This window comes from Hypanus sabinus, chromosome 5, assembly GCF_030144855.1.
Source record: "Hypanus sabinus isolate sHypSab1 chromosome 5, sHypSab1.hap1, whole genome shotgun sequence".
In the NCBI taxonomy this organism is placed as follows: domain Eukaryota; kingdom Metazoa; phylum Chordata; class Chondrichthyes; order Myliobatiformes; family Dasyatidae; genus Hypanus; species Hypanus sabinus.
The window spans coordinates 103232078-103251746 of NC_082710.1; the positions used below are offsets into that span (position 1 = coordinate 103232078).

Genomic DNA, 19669 nt, shown 5'->3' on the forward strand with positions numbered 1-19669 from the left:
CTGTCTTAGCAAATCAAATATTTAAACTGGATGGCAGGTACTTTAGAATCACTGTTGTGAAATTTGTAATTTTGCAGCTGCACTACAGTGCAAGACATAATTGCTGTAAGTTGTAAAATAAGTAGTGCAAAAGATGAATACTGAGGTAATTATTCATAAAACTGACAGAAGAAGCTGTTCTTAAAACTTTGTGTGGGTCTTTATTAACATTTATTATATGCTGAGTACCTGATTCCACCACCCCCTCAAACAATTTGTTTCAGATTCTAGCCACCCTTCGTGTGACAAGAAAAATTCTTAGTTTCCCTCTTTTTAAAAGAAACTCTTACCATTGCACTTAGCCTATGCTCTGAAGTTTTAGAACTCTTAGTGGGGAAAAATGTCTATCATAATATTGCACTTGCAAATCGGGTCCTTCCTCTGCTCCAAGGAAAGCATATACAATTTCTTCTGAAAGTAAATCAGTCCATCCCAAGAAATATTATGAATCTTCTATTCTTCTATCCTTCCTATAGTGTGGCAATCTGAATTGCAATATTACTCCAGTTCAGTGTAACAAAAATGTTATAAAAGCTGTGCCATGAACATTGTAACAAAGGCAGGTATCTTGTATGCCTTCCACACCATCTTAAGGTTCTGTACTGCAGTCTTTTGGGATCTTTGGATATGATGCTATGTGCCTGTAATGCTGCCATAAGTAAGTTTTTCATGTATTTGTGCGTACGACAATAAACAGAACTTTGGACTTTGCAGCAAAGTTCCTCTTTATTAATACTCCCTAGGTAGGCCCCTATCATTTATTATATATCCCTTATTAGCCTTCTGAATGTTATCAGGGTTAAATTGCTCTGTCCATTTCACCAACTGATCAATGTCATTCTGGAACCCAAGATAATCCTCAGAATCAACAACTCCATTTGCTAACATAACTAATCAACATCCTACATTCATACCCAAGTTGTTGAAGTACATAACAAACTGCAAGGGTCCTGGTGCTGATCCTTGTGTATGCCATCCAATGAAAACTCCAAGCAAAAAAAAAATCTTTATTAACGCCCACTGTCCTATTGCCCGGCCAAGTTTGGGTCAAATTTGCCAACTTGCTTTGGATCCCATGGCTTTACCCTTTAGGATCACTCTCCTCTTTGGGGCTGTATCAAAGGCCATACTAAAGGTCCATGTGGATTACATCAACTGTGTTGCCCACATCTTGTTGACTCAAACCGGTCAGACAGCATCTTCCCCAGTCAAAGCCACTCTCTATTTTTGATTAATCACTGTTTCCATATGTATTTAATCTAGCCTAAATTCTTCCCATTAGCTTCCTTACTACTAATGTTAGGCTTGCAGATCTGTTTGGGGGCTTTTAGAGGTTGTAACTTGCAGAATAGTGTATAGAAAAAATTATTGAAGAAATTTTGAATGCATTTTATTTGTCATAATGTACCAGCATGGCTAAAGTTGATTGGTTAACAGACAGAGAACAGGAGGAATTTGTAGGACATTTTCAAATCTGGAAAGTGTGACTTGTGGGATCAGTACCAGCAACTCAGCTGCTCAGTCTACATCAGTGATTTCGGAATAAGGCATCAAGAATACCGTATCCAAATTTGTTTCGGCTATGAAGCGAAGTAGCTCTGTGACCTAGAAGAAAACAAGTTTTTGGGGTCCATTGACCATTAAGGTGAATGATAGGAATGTGGCAGACGGAATATAAACTGTAAAAAATGTAATATTTCGTTTGGTAGGGGAAAGAAAAGCAAAGTATGTTTTTAAATTGAGATATTTTGTACAGAGCTCACTGAAATTTAATTTCTAGGTACTACAGGCAGTCCCCAGGTTGTGAGTAGGCTCCAATCCAAAAAACTGCTCGTAAGTTGGAAATGAACAAAAGCAGTGTGTGGCAGAGGATCACAGAAACAACGGATGGAAGAGGAAACGGGTCTGGGAAGAATGGTTGCCTGTAGCCAACGAGCATAGTGAGTCTGCTTGGCAATTACAATTCTTGATTCAACCCAGCCCCCTGATTGGGTGGGGGGGGGGGATGGGGAAATGCACATAGGAATATCTTGTATCTACCCAGTAGAAGCAGTCTGCAGCCTCACAGCAGTTGACAAATCCTCCCGCTCATTTCCAAATACATATTGATATGTATGGAGTGTCCATAACTTGGATGTTCATAACCTGGAGAGTACCTGTACTTAACTTAGACTTGTGATGAATCTTTAATTTCAGTCAATAATCGCCCAAATACAACCTGGCGAGTCAAGCTGCAGCTCCCAAGGGCCAAGTTAGGGAACTAGAGATGCAGCTCGATGACCTTCGTCTGGCCAGGGAGAGCGAAGAGGTGATAGAAAGAAGTTATAGGCAGGTGGTCACACCAAGGCCACGGGAGACAGAAAATTGAGTCACAGTCGGGAGAGGGAAGGGGAAGAGTCAGGTACTAGAGAGTACCCCATGGCTGTACCTCTTGACAATAAGTACTCCTGTTTGAATACAGTTGCGGGGGGGGGGGGGGGGGAGAGAACAACCTACCTGGGGGAAGCAGCAGTGGCCGTGCCTCTGCCACAGAGTCTGGACCTGTGGTTCCGAAGGGTAGAGAAAGGAAAAGGAAGGCAGTAGTGTTAGGGGACTCTATAGTTATGGGGTCAGACAGGTGATTCTGTGGCTGCAGGAAAGAAACTCAGATAGTAGTTTGCCTCCCAGGTGCCAGGGTCCACGATGTTTCAGATCGTGTCCAAGATATCCTGCAGTGGGAGGGAGAATGGCCAGAGGTCGTGGTACATATTGGTACCAATGAGATAGGTAGGAAAAGGGAAGAGGTCCTGATAAAAGACTTTAGGCAGTTAGGAAGGAAGTTGAGAATCAGGACTACAAAGGTAGTAATCTCAGGATTACAGCCTGCGCCACGCGACATTGAGAATAGGAATAGAATGAGGTGAAGGATAAATGCCTGGCTGAGGGATTGGAGCGGGGTCAAAGATTCAGATTTCTGGATCATTGGGACCTCTTTTAGGGCAGGTGTAACCTGTACCAAAAGGATGGGTTGCACTTGAATCCCAGAGGGACCAATACCCTGACATGGACGTTTGTCAAGGCTACTGGGGAGAGTTTAAACTACAATTGTTGGGGGTGCGGGGAACCAAACTTAGATGAGCTTAGAGTGTGGATCAATATTTGGAGCTATGATGTGGTGGCCATCACAGAGACTTGGATGGCTCAGGAACAGGAATGGTTACTTCAAGTGCCAGGTTTTAGATGCTTCAGAAAGGACAGGCAGGGAGGCAAAAGAGGTGGAGGTGTGGCACTGTTGATCAGAGTTAGTGTCATGGCTGCAGAAAAGGTGGACGTCATGGAGGAATTGTCTATGGAGTCTCTGTAGGTGGAGGTTAGGAACAGGGAGGGGTCAATAACTTTACTGGGTGCTTTTTATAGGCCGCCCAATAGTAACAGGGATATCAAGAAGCAGATAGGGAAACAGATCCTGGAAAGTTGTTATAATGTCGTGATGGGAGATTTTAATTTCCCAAATATCGACTGGCATCTCCCTAGAGCAAGGGGGTTAGATGGGGTGGAGTTTGTTAGGTGTGTTCAGGAAGGTTTCTTGACGTAATATGTAGATAAACCTGCAAGAGGAGTGACTGTATTCGATTTGGTATTGGGAAATGAACTTGGTCAGGTATTAGATCTTACAGTGGCAGAGCATTTTGGAGATAGTGATCAGAATTCTATCTCCTTTACAATATCATTGGAAAGAGATAGAAACAGCCAAGTTAGAAAAGCATTTAATTGGAGTAAGGGGAATTATGAGGCTATCAGGCAGGAAATTAGAAGCTTAAATTGGAAACAGATGTTCTCGGGGAAAAATACAGAAGAAATGTGGCAAATGTTCAGGGGATATTTGTGTAGAGTTCTGCATAGGTTCTGCACAGGCAAGTTATGGTAGAGTACAGGAACTGCAGTGTACAGAGGCTGTAATAAATCTAGTCAAGAAGAAAAGAAAAGGTTACTAAAGGTTCAGGGAGTTAGGTAATGTTACAGATTTAGAAGATTATAAGGCTAACAGGAAGGAGCTTAAAAAGGAAGTTGGGAGAACCAGAAGGGGCTATCAGAATACCTTGGCAGGCAGGATTAAAGAAAACCCCAAGGCATTCTACAAGTATGTGAAGAGCAAAAGGATAAGACGTGGAAGAATAGGACCTATGAAGTGTGACAGTAGGAAAGTGTGTATGGAACCGGAGGAAATAGCTGGGGTACTTAATGAATATTTTACTTCAGCATTCACTCTGGAAAAGGATTTTGGTGATTGTAGTGTAGACTTGCAGCAGACTGAAAAGCTTGAGTATGTAGATATTAAGGAAGTGGATGTGCTGGAGCTTTTGGAAAGCATCAAGTTAAATATGTTGCCAGGACTAGATAAGATGTACCCCAGGCGACTGTGGGAGGCAAATCTTTGAATCATCAATGGGGATGGGAGAAGTTCCGGAGGATTGGAGGGTTGCGGATGTTGTTCCTTTATTCAAGAAAGGGAGTAGAGATAGCCCAGGAAATTATGGCCCAGTGAGTCTGACTTCAGTGGTTGGTAAGTTGATGGAGAAGATCCTGAGAGGCAGGATTTATGAACATTTGCAGAGGTATAATATGATTAGGAATAGTCAGCATGGCTTTGTCAAGAGCAGGTTATGCCTTACGAGCCTGATTGGATTTTTTGAGGATATGACTAAACACATTGATGAAGGAAGAGCTATAGATGTAGAGTGGTTGTAGACGGGTCATATTCTGCATGGAGCTTGGTGACCAGTGGTGTGCCTCAGGGATCTGTTCTGGGGTGCTTACCTTTTGTGATTTTTATAAAAGACCTGGATGAGGAAGTAGAGTGATGGGTTTGTAAGTTTGCTGATAACGTAAAGGTTGGCGGTGTTGTGGATAGTGTGGAGGGCTGTCAGAGGTCACAACGGGACATCAAGAGGATGCAAAACTGGACTGAGAAGTGGCAGGTGACGTTCAACCCAGATAAGTGTGAAGTGGTTCATTTTGGTACGTCAAATATGATGGCAGAGTATAGTATTAATGATAAGCCTCTTGGCAGTGTGGAGGATCAAAGGGAGTCTGAGTCCATAGGACGCTCAAAGCAGCTGCACAGGTTGACACTGTGGTTAAGAAGGCATACGGTGTATTGACCTTCATTAGTCGTGGAATTGAATTTAGGAGCCAAGAGGTATTGTTGCAGCTATATAGGACCCTGGTTAGGCCCCACTTGGAGTACTGTGCTCAGTTCTGGTCACCTCACTACAGGAAGGATGTTGAAACCATGCAAAGGGTGCAAAGGAGATTTACAAGGATGTTGCTTGGATTGGGGAGCAGGCCTTATGAAAACAGGTTGAGTGAACTTGGCCTTTTCTCCTTGGAGCGAGGGAGGATGAGAGGTGACCTGATGGAGCTGTAAAGGATGATGAGAGGCATCGATTGTGTGGATAGTCAGGCTTTTTCCCAGGGTTGAAAAGGTTGCCACAAGAGGGCACATGTTTAAGGTGCTGGGGAGTAGGTACAGAGGTGATGTCAGGGGTAAGTGTTTTTACTCAGAGAGTGGTGAGTGCGTGAAATGAGCTCTCAGCAACGATAGTGGAGGCGGATACGATAGGGTCTTTTAAGAGACTGTTGGATAGGTACATAGTGGTGAGAGTGCAGAATGAGCTGCCAGCTGAAGTGGTAAATGTGGGCACACTATTAACATTTAAGAAAAACTTGGACAGGTACATGGATGAGAGGTGTATGGAGGGATATGGGGCTGGGGCAGGGGCAGGTGCAGGTCAGTGGGACTAGGCAGAAAAATGGTTTGGCACAGCCAAGAAGGGCCAAAAGGCCTGTTTATGTGCTGTAATATTCTATGGAGCCTAGAAAAATAGAGGGCTATGGGGAAGTGTAGTAATTTCTAAGGTAGGGACATGTTCACCATGACTTTGTGGGCCAAAGTGCCTGTATTTTGCTGTAGATTTTCTGTGTTTCTATAATTAAACTATTGTCACATATGCTATATCTAGACTTTAATGAGTACAATGAAACATTATTAATACTAGCTTGAAAAGTGCTTTAAAAATATATGGGAGAATTTGCAATTTTTATTTCTGAAATTTGGGTCATTTGGATCTAGAGTCCTGGAAGCCCCTGTAACAGCAATTGGGAAGGCAAATAATATACTGGGTGAACTGTCTTGCAAGAAGATCTGAACACTCTTAGCTTCAATTATATAATCATAAACAAGAGAAAATCTGCAGGTGCTGGAAATCTGAGGAACACAGATTCAATCCGAAACATCAACTGTATTTTTTTTCATTCATATACTGCCTTAGTGAGATCACACCTGAGTATTGTCTGAAATTTGTGTGTAAATCTGCTATTTTGCAAGATTGACATGTACTTGAAATACATGAAACATTGTGGAAGTTCACCAAATTATCTTGTGAGGGTCCTAAGCTGACTAGATCTATGCTTTTGGATTCAGAAGAATGAGATGGAAAAAGAATGTACAATTCTAAGGGACTTGACAAATCAGGTGCAGAGTAAGGGTTTCCTTTGGTTGTGTTGCCTGGAACTACCAAGCAAGGAGTCAACAAGAGCTGAAATTTCTACACCCAAAATCCAATTACTCTTGGGTGTTCTTTTCCCAAGAAAACGTGGCATTCATTTGCTGAGTGTGTTAAAGCCAAAGATGGTTACATTTTTTGATATTCAGTGATCCAGAGTTAATGCAGGAAATTAGAGCTAAATTAGTAGTTGATGAATCATGAACTGAGTGGTGGAGGAGTAGCTGGGAGAGGATGAATAATCCGACACCTGCATTTGTTACCTTTGTTCATTCACAAAGGCTTCAAAGGCCTTTCTGCATTCTTATTGCAGCAACTACGCCAAGCTTCAGTGAACCTTTCAAGATGTAACCCTATGGAATGTGCCATTCCACAACATGAGAATAGGACCAATCAGGAGTGATAGTGGAAACATGTGCATGGAGTCGGAGGAGGTAGCGGAGGTACATCATGAATACTTTGCTTCACTAGTCACTAGTGAAGAGGACCTTGGCAACTGTGGGGATGACTTGCAGTGGACTGAATCGCTTGAGCATATAGACATCAAGATTGAGGATGTGCTGGAGCTTTTGACAGGTATAAAGTTGGATAAGTTGCTGGGATCTGACGAGCTACATTCCAGCTACTATAGGAAGCAAAGGAGGAAATTGCTGAGCCTCTGGCAATTATCTTTGTATCATCAATAAGGACGAAAGAAGTAACAGAGGATTGGAGGGTTGCAAGTGTTGTTTCCTTGTTCAAGAAGAGAAGTAGAGATAACTCAGGAAATTATAGGGTAATATGTCTTACTTTAGTGGTGGGCAAGTTGTCGGAGAAGATCTTGAGAGGCAGGTTTAATGAACATTTGGAGAGACATAATCTGATTAGGAATAGTAGATATGGCTTTGTCAAGGGTGGGTCAAGCATTACAAGCCTGATTGAATTCTTTGAAGATGTAACAAAACCCATTGATGAAAGTAGAGCAGTGGATGTTGTGTATGGATTTCATTCAGGCATTTGATAAGGTTCCCCATGCAATGCTTATTCAGAAAGTGTGGAGGCATGGGATCCAAGGAAGACTTGCTTTGTGGATCCAGAATTGACTTGCCTACAGAAGGTGGTTGTAGATGGTTCATATTCTGTTGCAGGACAGTGAACAGTGGTGTTCCACAGGGATCTGTTCTGGGACCCCTCCTCTTTGTGATTTGTATAAATGACCTGGATGAGGAAGTAGAAGGGTGGGCTAGTAAGTTTGCCGATGACCCAAAAGTTGGGGCTGTTGTAGATAGTTTAGCTAACAGCTCTGGCTTTGATAGTGGGTTTAGTTTTTTTTCTATATAACAAAATTATTATATTTCAATATTATGATTTAATTTTTGTGAATACAAGGTTTGTGATTGTAATTGTATTTTTAATACAATATATTTGGTACTTTTTTTGACTTATATATCTTGTACTCTGTATTCCTTTATGCAGAAACTAATAAAAATATTGAAAGAGGATAGTCTGGAGGGTTGTCAGAGGTTACAGCAGGACATCGATAAGATGCAGAACTAGACTGAGAAGTGGCAGATGGAGTTCAACCCAGATAGGTGTGAAGTTTTTCATCTTGTTAGGTTAAATTTGAAGACAGAATATAATATTAATGATAAGACTCTTGGCAGTGTGGAGGATCAGCAAGATCTTGGGGTCCATGTCCATTGGACACTCAAAGTTGCTGCACAGGTTGACAGTGTTGTTAAGAAGGTACTTGGTGTGATGGCCTTCAACTGTGGGATTGAGCTCAAGAGCCGCGAGGTAATGTTACAGCTAAATTAGACCTTGGTCAGACCCCACTTGGATTGCTGTGTTCAGTTCTGGTGACCTCACTACAGGAAGGATGAGGATACTAAACAGACAGTGCTGAAGAGATTTACAAGGATTTGCTTGGATTGAAGAGTATACATTATGAGAATAGGTTGAGTGAATTTGGCCTTTTCTTCTTGGAGGATAGAAGATGAGAGATGATCTTTTAAAATGTATAAGATGATGAGAGACTTCGATCGTACGGATAGCCAGAAGCTTTTTCTCACAGCTGAAATGGCTAATGCAAGGGGGCATTGTTTTAAAGTGCTTCGAAGTAGGTACAAGGTGGATGTTGGGTTAGTTTTGCACAGAGAGAGTGGTGGGTGCATGGAATGCACTGCCAATGACGGTGGTAGAGGCAGTTACAGTAGGGTGCAGCTTAGAAAAAGAGGGCTTTTCATAACGGAAATTCTAGGCAGTTTCTAGAGTAAGTTACATGATCGGCACAGCATTGTGAGCCGAAGGGCCTGTAATGTGCTGTGAATTTTTATGTTGTAGCGGTGTGCTACACGCAGCACTAAAATTACGACACGGAGTCGGTAACTGCAGTCGAAGGAAAAAACTTTATTCGGAATCTTCAGCCTCACTTTTAAGCCTCCCTCAACCTGCCCCCCGTGGCGCAGAGGCTCCAAAGCTCTGTGCTCGCAAACCCCCGTAGGCTATCTAATTGTGAGCCGGTTCGGATGTGCCAGGAAATGGGTCGCCACAATGTTCTTTAAAATTTTTATGTTCTATTTAGTCATGGACAACACCTTGTCCTAGAAGCCCAGTGATTTTTGGGCAGAGTAGATACCTTACACAAAGTTGATAATGTTTCAGTGTCAATGTGTTTCTCTCAATGACCCAGAGACACAACTAGTAAGTACAGAGCTATTCAACATGTACTGAGTACTTTGACAGGTACCAGGTACTTTGACAAAGTCACCTGATTCAGGCGAAGGGTCTTCAACCTGGAACATCAGCTTTCTTTTCTCACAGGTAGATCTTGCTGGTAGATTTCCAGTTTCAAAATCCAACTCATTGCTTTCAGAACTTTAGCAATGTTCCAAAAATAGATGAATGACAGTCTCAGACATAATCCTGGCATCTTAAAGGAAGAGAGTTGTGCTCCTGAGATAGGGATCTTCCCATGACTAATGAAGGAAGGGCTTGGGTGTTTAAAATGTTCTCGTGTGAGGTATTCTGGTGAATGACCTTGCACGATATTCTGGGAACCATTTGATTAAACATCTGATTGACCTAAGATTGAAGGACACTTGTCACCCTGTTTCTATGAAGACATAAGACCACAAAACCATAAGATGTAGCAGAATGAGGTCATTTGGCCCATCAGGTCTGCTCTGCCTTTCAATCATGGGTAATCCATTTTTCTCCCCTCCTCAGCCCCACTCCCTGGCCTTCTCCCCATCACCTTTGTTGCCAAGACCAGTCAAAAAGCTATCAGTCTCCGCCTTAAATACACCCAACGACCTGGCTTCCACTGCTGACTGGTAACAAATACCACAAATTCACCACCCTCTGGCTGAAGAAATTTCTCCACATCTGTTTTAAATGGACGACCCTCTATCCTGAGACTGTACCCTCTTGTTCTAGGCTCCCCCACCATGGGAAACATCCTTTCCACATTTATTCTGTCTCAGCCTCTCAACATTCGACAGGTTTCAATGAGATTCTCCACCCCATCCTTCAAAATTCCATCAAGTACAGCCCCAGAGCTATCAAATGTTCCTCATATGATAACCCTTTCATTCCTGGAATGATCTTGTCAAACTCTTCTGAACCCTCTCCAATGCTGGCACATCTTTTCTTAGATAAGTTGTCCAAAACTGTTCACAATACTTATGGCAATGTCTCGCCAGTGCCTTATAAAAGCCTCAGCATCACCTCCTTTCTCTTATATTCTAGACTTCTTGAAATGAATGCTAACATCGCATTTGTCTTCCTCACCAGCAACTCAATCTGCAAGTTAACCTTTAGGGTGTCTGCACAAGGACTCCCAAGTCCCTTTGCATCCCAGATTTTTGAAATTTCTCCGTATTTAGAAATTGTCTGCACATTTATATCTTCTACCAAAGTGCACTTTCATGCATTTTCCAATATTGTACTTAATTTTCCACCTTCTTGCCTATTCTCCTAATCTAATTCCTTCTGCATCCTATGTTTTGTCAACACTACCTGCTGCTCCACCAATCTTCGTATCATCTGCAAACTTGACAACAAATCCATCTTTTCATCATCTAAATCATTGATCTACAGTATAAAAAGGAGCGGTCCCTACCCGACCCCTAGTCACTGATAGCCAACCAAAAACAGATCTTTTTATTTCCACTCGCTGCCTCCTATCAATCAGCCAATGCTCTAACGTTCCTGCAATACCATGGGCTCTTAACTTGGTAAACTGCCTCGTGTGGCGCCTTGTCAAAGGTCTTCTGAAAATCCAAATATGCAGCATCCATTGCATTTCCTTTAACTATCCTACTTGTAATCTCCTCAAGCAATCCCAACAGGTTAATCAGGCAAGATTTTCCCTGTCTTGTCCTGTGTCATCCAAGTACTCCAAAACCTCATCCTTAATTGACTCCAACATCTTCCCAACCATAATTTCCTTTCAGCTGCCTCCCTCCTTTCTTAAAGAGTGGAGTGACAGTTGTAATTTTCCAGTCCTCTGGAAACATGCCAGATTCCAATGATCTTTGTAAGATTATTACTAATGCCTGCACAATCTGTACTTCTACCTCTTTCAGAACCCGAGGGTGTAGTTCATCTGGTCGGGGTGACGTGTACTTTTAGGTCTTTCAGCTTTTTGAGTACTTTTTCTCTTGTTGTAGTAACTGCACTCACTTCTCTTCCCTCACACCCTTCAACATCTAGCACACTGCTGGTGTCTTCTACAGTGAAGACTGATACTCTTTTCTTTTTCAATCTTTTTATTAAGTTTGGGGTTTATTTTATTTTAGTTTGGGTTTTTATTTCTTTTTCTCTTATAATTATAATTTATCTTTTTCATGGTTAATTACTAAGAGCTTGGGAGGTTAGACTCCCATTACTTGGAATATGTGTTTCTACATGATACCGTTATTAATGTATTCCTGATCTCTCTGTATTAGTATTAATATTGTTTATTGGAAACTTAATAAAAAGATTAAAAAAGAAAGAAAGGTACAAAATACTCACTTAGTTCATATGCCATCTCCTTGTTTCCGATATTGTTTCTCTGGCCTTTTCTAGTGGTCCTATATCCACTCTAATCTCTCATATTTTCTTTACATACTTGAAAAGATTTTTCTCTCCACCTTGAAATTGTTTGCTAGCTTTCTTTTGTATTTCAACTTTTCCCTCCTGATGACTTTCAGCTGCTTTTTGTAGGTTTTGAAAAGCTTCCCATTCTCTATCTTTCCACTAATTTTTGCTTTGTTGTATGCCCTCTTTTGCTTTTACATTAGCTTTGTCTTCCCTTGTCAGCCACAGTTGTACTATTTTGCCAATTATTTCTTTGTTTTTGTAATACATCTATCCTGTACCTTATTCTTCCTAGAAACTCAAGCCATTGCTGCTCTGCTGTCATCCCTGTCAGCATCTCCCTCCTATTTACTTTGGCTGACCCCTCTCTCATACTATTGTGATTTCCATTACTCCACTGATGTACTGCTAAATCAGACCACTTTCTCCCTATCAATTCTGAAATTGAACAGAGCCATGACACCCCCTCTGCCTACCTTTGGACCCTGCAATACAATGTGTAACCATAGACATTCACCTCCCAACCATATGGTGATAGCCACCATATCATACTTGACAATCTATAAAAGTGCAACAGGATCATTCGCCTTATTTCTTATCTCAATGACTAGAGTATATAACTTTGAATACTGTATTTGCTTCCTTTTTTGATTCTGCATCCCTAATGCATAGATACTCTCCCTGTTGGCTGCAGTTTTGTCCTATCATCCACCTGCCCTTCTTGACAGTATGACTTCACGCTGCCTTTGCTTTTTTATCATTTGTCCTATCCTGTGTCCCTCACTCTGGTTCCCAACCCCCCCCCCCAACCAAATTAGTTTAAACCCTCACCAACAACTTAAACAAACCCGCCTGCAAGAATATTGGTCCCCTTCGGGTTCAGGTGCACCCCGTCCCTTTTGTACAGGTCATACCTCCCCCAGAACTGATCCCAATAATCCAAGAACCTGAAGCCCTTCCCCCAGTACCAGCTTCTCAGCCACACATTAACCTACCAAATCTTCCTGTTTCTACTCTCACTGGCACGCAGAACAAGTAGCAATCTAGAAATTACTACAGTGGAGTTCATGCTTCTCAATTTTCTGTGTAGCTCTCTAAATTCTGTCTTCAGGACCTCTTTGCTTTTCCTTCCATGTCATTGGTTCCAATATGTGCCAAGTGATCTGGCTGCTCTCCCTCCCCCCTCCAAAATGCTGCGGATGTGATCCAAGATGTTCCTGAGCGTGGCACCTGGAGACAACGTGCTATCAGGGTAGCCTGTTCATATCCACAGCATCTCCTGTCTGATCCTCTGACAGCTGAGTCCCCTACCAGTACTGTTCCCCTCTTTTCCCTCTTTCCCTTCTGCACCACAGGCCTATGCTCAGTGCTAATAACCCAGTCTCTGTGGCATTCCCCTGGGAGGTCAACCCATCCAACATTGTGCACAATGGTATACTTATTGAGTGAAATGACCACATAGGTGCTCTGTGCTAACTACCTATTCACCTTCACCTTTTCCATTCCTTCTCCTTACAGTCACCCAGCTACCCGCCTCATCTAACTTAGGAGTGACTATTTTCCTTCAACTCAAATCGATGATCTTCTCACTTTCCCATGCAAGCTGAAGGTCAAGCAGTTGCTGCTGCAGATCCAACACTGTCTTCAAAGAGCTGCAGCTAGATGCTCTTCACACAGATATAGACTCTTAACATCCAGCATGAAGAACACACAACGGCCATTTAAACTACACTAAGTAACCCTGACACATGTACATCATCATCTCTGCAGATGCAATCCATTTATAATCATTCCTCCCCCCTCTCCCCCCCCCGCCCCCCAGTATAACACTCGGCCAACTGCTACAATATAAGTATCAGAATAGGGGGTAGATCTGCATTTCCAAGAGCCCCTTGCCCATGATTGCCAGGAACTTTGTAGTGTTGAGAGATTGTTTTGTATTGGCTAGTATTCCAGGACATGATGCATGACACAGCTTTTGTGTATGATATTTCTACCATCTTTCATTTATCAGACCTGCTGATGAAGTTGACAGAAGAATGTTTGGATCATAAACATTTCATCTGATCTTGTTATCAATATCTTTGCATTTCTCTCATCATTCCTGGTGGATATTCTTTGCCCACTTAATAGTGTGTCTATTCTACGATGTGTAAAGAACTTGATGCTGTAATAAAGTATGGTTTAACCAAGATTACTTAAGAATTCAACATCATTTCTCTATTTTTGATTCTGTTCCTCTTGTAATAATTCCCAATGCTTGATTATGTCTTCAATAGTTCTGTTAAACTGTTGCAGAACTTTGAGCATTATTGTATTTTGTATGATAAGATTACCATTGTACCTCACATGCAACCCCAAATTTGAATTATAACTTGCCTCCCTATTCTTTGTAGCACCACTTCTTTCCTTGTTGTTCTTTATCACTGAAATTCATGATTCTTTCTGTAGTTTGTTGTGGTCTGCCAAATTCCATCCCCACTACCAATCCCAAATTTAATATGATCTGTAAAGTCAAGCCTATGTTTTGATTAATGAGTCTAATTCATGAATGTAATTTACACAGATAAACATGGTTCAGGATGATTGGTAGGACTACTACCCTACATCCATTGCAAATGCTTACCATTTATTCCAAATTTCTGATAATTGCAGAAGCCCTCAATATCAGCGTTTTAAAAACTACTCAAATCAAAATTTGGAGAGCTGTGGACCAAAAGCTGGAAGATGGGATTAACCTAAATAATCCACTTTTTGTGAGATGAACAAAATGACTTTCTCCTGAGCTATATGTTTCAAAGATATGGTTCTCTGAGAGAAAATGGTTCCCAGCTCTCATTCTACAAATTCCTTAGATTCGTGTTTCTTGGTTATTAGTGATTTCTTAAAAGAAAGTTTGATCTGATTCACCAGTTTAGAGCAACAGCTGCTATCTGGGGGGAGGGAAATCCAAAGTTAACATGTTTTTCTCCAAACTAAATTCTCCAACTAATCCTGGTATTCCTAACTGAATCCTAACATTGATAAATCTCACTTATATCTGATAATCTAAACCATAGCAGTGCTCCAGCTAAAGTGCAATGGTTTGTGCAATTCTAGACTGACCTCCTTGCTTTTGCAATAAATAGCTTGCTCATTGAAGACTACTACAGGTGTTCTCCCCACCCCCCTTACAAAGGTAGAGCGATCCTATGAAATCTTAAGCCGAAATGGCGTAAAGCAAAGAACCATTAATTTATTTGGGAAAAATTTTGATAAAAGCGAAAATCCTCTTTGTAATGCGAAAACAAGTTACTGATGTAGGTCTTTTGTAAAGTGAAATGGCGTAAAGTGGGGGATATCTGTACTCTATTTCTTCTTGACTATTTTGTCCATTTTGCAACCTTAAATCTCTGTGTACACCTTCCAAGTTCTCTATTGCTCAAGGTTATTCAGCACGTATATATTTTGTATTTCTTTGCTTTGTTTGGCCTTTGTACTTTTCCAGCCCATTTGCTCCAGGAGCATAACTGACCAGTTAATTAGTCCCTGCAAACTGTAGCTTCAAAATCAAAACCTGGCTGTATGGTTGACAATGTGTAAAATATAGAGGTCAACCTACTTTGGAGCGTAGAAGGTTGAGGGGGGACTTGATAGAGGTATTTAAAATAATGAGGGGGTTAGATCAAGTTGACATGGATAGGCTTTTTCCATTGAGAGTAGGGGAGATTCAAACAAGAGGACACGATTTGAGAGTTAGGGGGCAAAAGTTTAAGCTTAGCACTAGGGGAATTTTTTTACTCAGAGAGTGGTAGCTGTGTGGAATGAGCTTCCAGTAGAAGTGGTAGAAGCAGGTTCAGTATTGTCATTTAAAGTAAAATTGGATAGATATATGGACAGGAAAGGAATGGAGGCTTAGGGGCTGAGTGCAGGCCACTGGGACTTGGTGAGTGTAAGTGTTGGCATAGACTGGAAGGGCCGAGAAGACCTGTTTCTGTGCTGTAATTGTTATATGGTTATAATTTGGCACCATTGGGACCCGAGGATGCCGAATTAGTGAAAATGCCAAATTACATAAGCATCACATTAAGCAATAGCGAACCACCTCATCATGCCTTAAAAATATCAAGTAAATCAGTACATTAGATAATAATGAAACAGAATTATTAAATGAGTAGCAAGTGAAAATTTAATAAAATAATATACTGTACAGGCACAGATTAAAATAAAGGGTACAGGAATTGACTTGCACAGAACAGTTGAGCACTTCCGCTTCTGAAGTGAGACGTTTAATATACCTTCAGGCAAAGTTACATGTTTGCAAGTGTGGGGTTGTCAGGATCATCAGCATCTTCATTTTGAAAAATGAGTGAAGCATCAGGAGCTGGTGCTGAAACTAGCACAACAGTTTCTTCAAAAACTGTTGATGTTGGTGGCAGCGCATCTGGGTGAGCAGAAGCAGAAGTCAGAAAGGAGGTCTTCTATATGCCACATTTCACGCAACCGCCAGGCAGCTGGGGATTCGGCGCTGGGCTCTTCCCTCTTCACCCGCAGTTACTGAGGGAATCCTCGTTAGTTTCTTTCCCTCCCCTTAGTAATATGCTTAAGTTCAGCGGATCGCCACGTCTGATCTGAATTCATAGGCAGAAGAGAACGAAGCACCGGCCAGGTGACGCCGGAGGGCAGTGCGTGACTGCTGGCAGGTGGGCGAGAAGGTGGACTGACCCAGCGCGCTCCAGCTCCCTCACCACTGCCAGGTGAGACGGGCTGGTGGCAGGTGGCCACGCCTTACGCAAATGATATTAATAAATGCAGGAAAACAAGCAGGAATCACCTGTCTGTGTTTACGAGAGCGCACCAACATGTGAACAGATCTAGCGCAACCAAAACGATGTGCAGCAGATTGGTACAATGGCCCGGGAAATTTGAAATTACAGTTGCGTGGAAAATTTGAAATCAGTGCCGGATTATCGAAGGAACCGGATTATAGGTAGTCAGATTATTGAAGGTCGACTGTACCATGAAAAACAAAAAGCCCAACACTCTGTCTTGAGGAGCTCTACTGCAAACATTTACCCATCACCATGGATCCAGTTTCGTATTTCACTTGCCACTTTACATTTAAAGCCCAGAATTGATTTTAATGGTTAGTAAAGCAAGTCGGACCTGGCAAATGCATATTAATGGAATAAAGGCAACATGTACAATATGCTGGAGGAATTTAGCAAGTCAGGCAACATCTATAGGGAGAATAAATGGGGTGAGGAGGGAGAAATGAAAGACAACATAGATTGGGAGACAAAGTGCTCCTCCAACTACACCAGATACTGTATCCAGTGCTCCCATGTGACCTCTTTTATATTGGTATGACCCAAGGTAGATTGGGGGACCACTTTGTTGTGCACCCCGCTCCATCTGCAAAAAGTAGGACTTCCCAATGGCCAATCATTTTAATTTCTATTCCCATTCCAACATGTCAGTCCATGGCCGCCTCTGCTGCCACGATCAGACAACTCTCAGGTTGGAGAGGCAGCACCTCGTATTCCATCTTGGTAGCCTCAAACCTAATGATATGACATCGACTTCAACAGCTCTGGTAATTTTTCTCCTCCCCATTCCCTCTTCTATACCCCACTCTGGACTCTTTCCTCTCTTGCTGACTATCACTTACCCTGGTACTCCCCCCTCCTTCCCTTTCTCCCATGGTACACTCTCCATCTTCTCCAGCCCTTATCTTTTCCTCAGCACCTCCCAGTTAATTCATCCCCCTCCCCACCCACCTATCTTCACCTATCAGCTACTTGCTTGTTCTTCTTCCACACTCCCCACCCTATTCTGGTTTCTTCCCCTTTTCTAGTCCTGATGAAGGGTCTTAGCCCAAAACATCGACTGTTTATTCATTTCCTTAGATGCTGCCTGACCTGCTGAGTTCAACATTTTGTGTGTTTTCCTAGTTTGTTCTAAGTGTAATTATCTTGTTTGGCATAAAATTATAAAGTAGTAGCCTTAGATTCTTGGATTCTTAGTTTGAATGTGTTTGTCTCTTAAAGAGCATAAAGGTGAATAAATTTCTAGGGCTTGGTAAGATTCATCTCAGGTCATTAAAAGGCAAGAGGAGATTGCTGGGAAGGAAAATTGTTTATGAAGTAAAGTTGGAATTAAGGAAATTATTGGTTGTTGAGCCTTGATTCACTGTTAGGAAAGCTATTGAGAGGATTCATAGGAACAGAATTTACTCACATTTGGAAAAGCTTAGACTAATTCAGAACAGTCAATGTGTCTTTGTGGGGTAGTTTATGTCTTACAAATTTGATTGAATTTTTTCAGAAGATGACCAAATTGATTGAGGTGGATTTTACCTATATAGACTTTAAGACATTTGACAAGATCCCATGTGGTGGTTTGCTTTTAGAATTGGCTTGCCCATAGAAGACTGTAGTGGTGGGAGAGTATTATTCTGGCTCACTGGTGTTCCACAGCAATTATTGCAGGACCTTTGTTAATTGTAATATATAATGCATTGGATGAAAGTGTGGACAGGTTGGACAGTAAGTTTAAAAGCAGCAGTAAAATTGGTAGCGCTTTGGACAGCAAAGGAGGTTTGTTAAAGAGTCAGTTCCAGCGAAGTACAGTGAAATGGCAGGCAGTTTAAATCGAGCAAGTGTGGGTCTGGTTTGTACTTTGGGAGGTCATATATGTAAGGGGAAATGGCAGAACCCTGAACAGCATTGATGTACAGAGGAATTTTTGGGTCTAAGTCCATCCCTCCCTAAAAGTGGCAACACAAATAGATTGGTAAAGATGAGGTACAGCATGCTTGCCTTCATTGGTTAGGGCATGGAGGAAAAGAGTTAAAAATCATGACGTTGTATAAATCTTTGCGACAGTAGTTGAAGCCTTGCATGCAATTCTAGTTTCCCCATTACAGGGAGGATGTGGAGGCTTTGGAGAGGGTTCAGATGAAGTTTACCTGGATGTCTATTGGTCAAGTTTGGATTGCTTCTCTGGTGCTTCAGAGGCTGAAGTGAGATTTAATATGAATTTATAAAATGAGAAGTATAGCTGAGGAAGATGACCAGAATCTTACCATTTGGAATTGTTGAATACTAGAAGACATAGCATTTAAGGTGAGAGAGGGGAAAAGTTTAAAGGGGATTTTGAGGCAAGGACGGTTTTCTTTGTGCAATGGTAGGTACTTAAAACACAGTAATGGGGAAGCAGTGGAAGCAAATACAATGACAATGTTTAAAGTATTTAGACAGGTGCATGAACAGACAATAAATATGTGTATGGATGTGTGCCAGCAAATGGGATGGTGTGAACTGGCATCATGATCGTTACAAATATTGTGGACAGAAGCACATGTTCTTGAGTTGTATGTTTTACAGTATGTCCTTATAGTCCAGGCCTCTGCTACCAGGCCAGTTGTTCGATTATTTTGCCACCTGGTTTCTGATTTTTTTTTTCCTGCGTTATTTTTTATCTATTTTAAAAGACACAGTTACAAAGGGTGAATATTTTTGCTGATATATTTATAAAATACTTATTTGCTTTTATTTTATCTTTATTTCACAACCATGCTCTTTTAATTCTCTAATATTTTTTCTCTAAATTTTTAACTACATTGTTGAGAAATGAAGCAGTTTCCTTTTCTAATTTTGGAAACTAGGGGCAGGCCATTTAGTAATAAATGGAAATTATTTTTTCTCTCCGACACATGGTTATTGAAGTTTCCCCAAAGAAGCATCCACAACAATAATTGAAGAATTAAAGGAATAGTTTTATCCAAGTTATGCAATACAGATAGAGTTGGGCTGCAGATCATCCATGATTTGTTTTGAGAGCCATAATTACATTGCCATTTCAAGATGTAAAAGTAATATGTCATTTTGCCAAAGGATTGTTCTTTGGGTATTGGAAGCTGAAATACATTGTTGAAGAAAAATAGAGATTTTATCTCATAAAAAGAATAACTTTCTTGGAGTAGGCACATAATGTTTGCTTTAGCTCAAAATGTTTCCTTTGTAAAATAAAATTAACCC

At 41.4% G+C, this 19669-nt stretch overlaps 1 protein-coding gene across 5 annotated transcripts in view; it reads left to right on the forward strand.

The window, feature by feature from the left end:
* LOC132394301 (methyl-CpG-binding domain protein 5-like) overlaps window positions 1-19669 on the forward strand; it is a 225133-nt gene that overhangs the window by 7420 nt on the left and 198044 nt on the right. The window contains exon 2 of one of the 5 annotated variants that reach the window (XM_059970266.1): window positions 1820-1979. The exons of the other annotated variants lie outside the window; for them this stretch is intronic. The gene's annotated coding sequence lies outside the window, so the exon portion shown is untranslated. The remainder of the gene's footprint in view (window positions 1-1819; window positions 1980-19669) is intronic. 5 annotated transcript variants of the gene reach the window in all.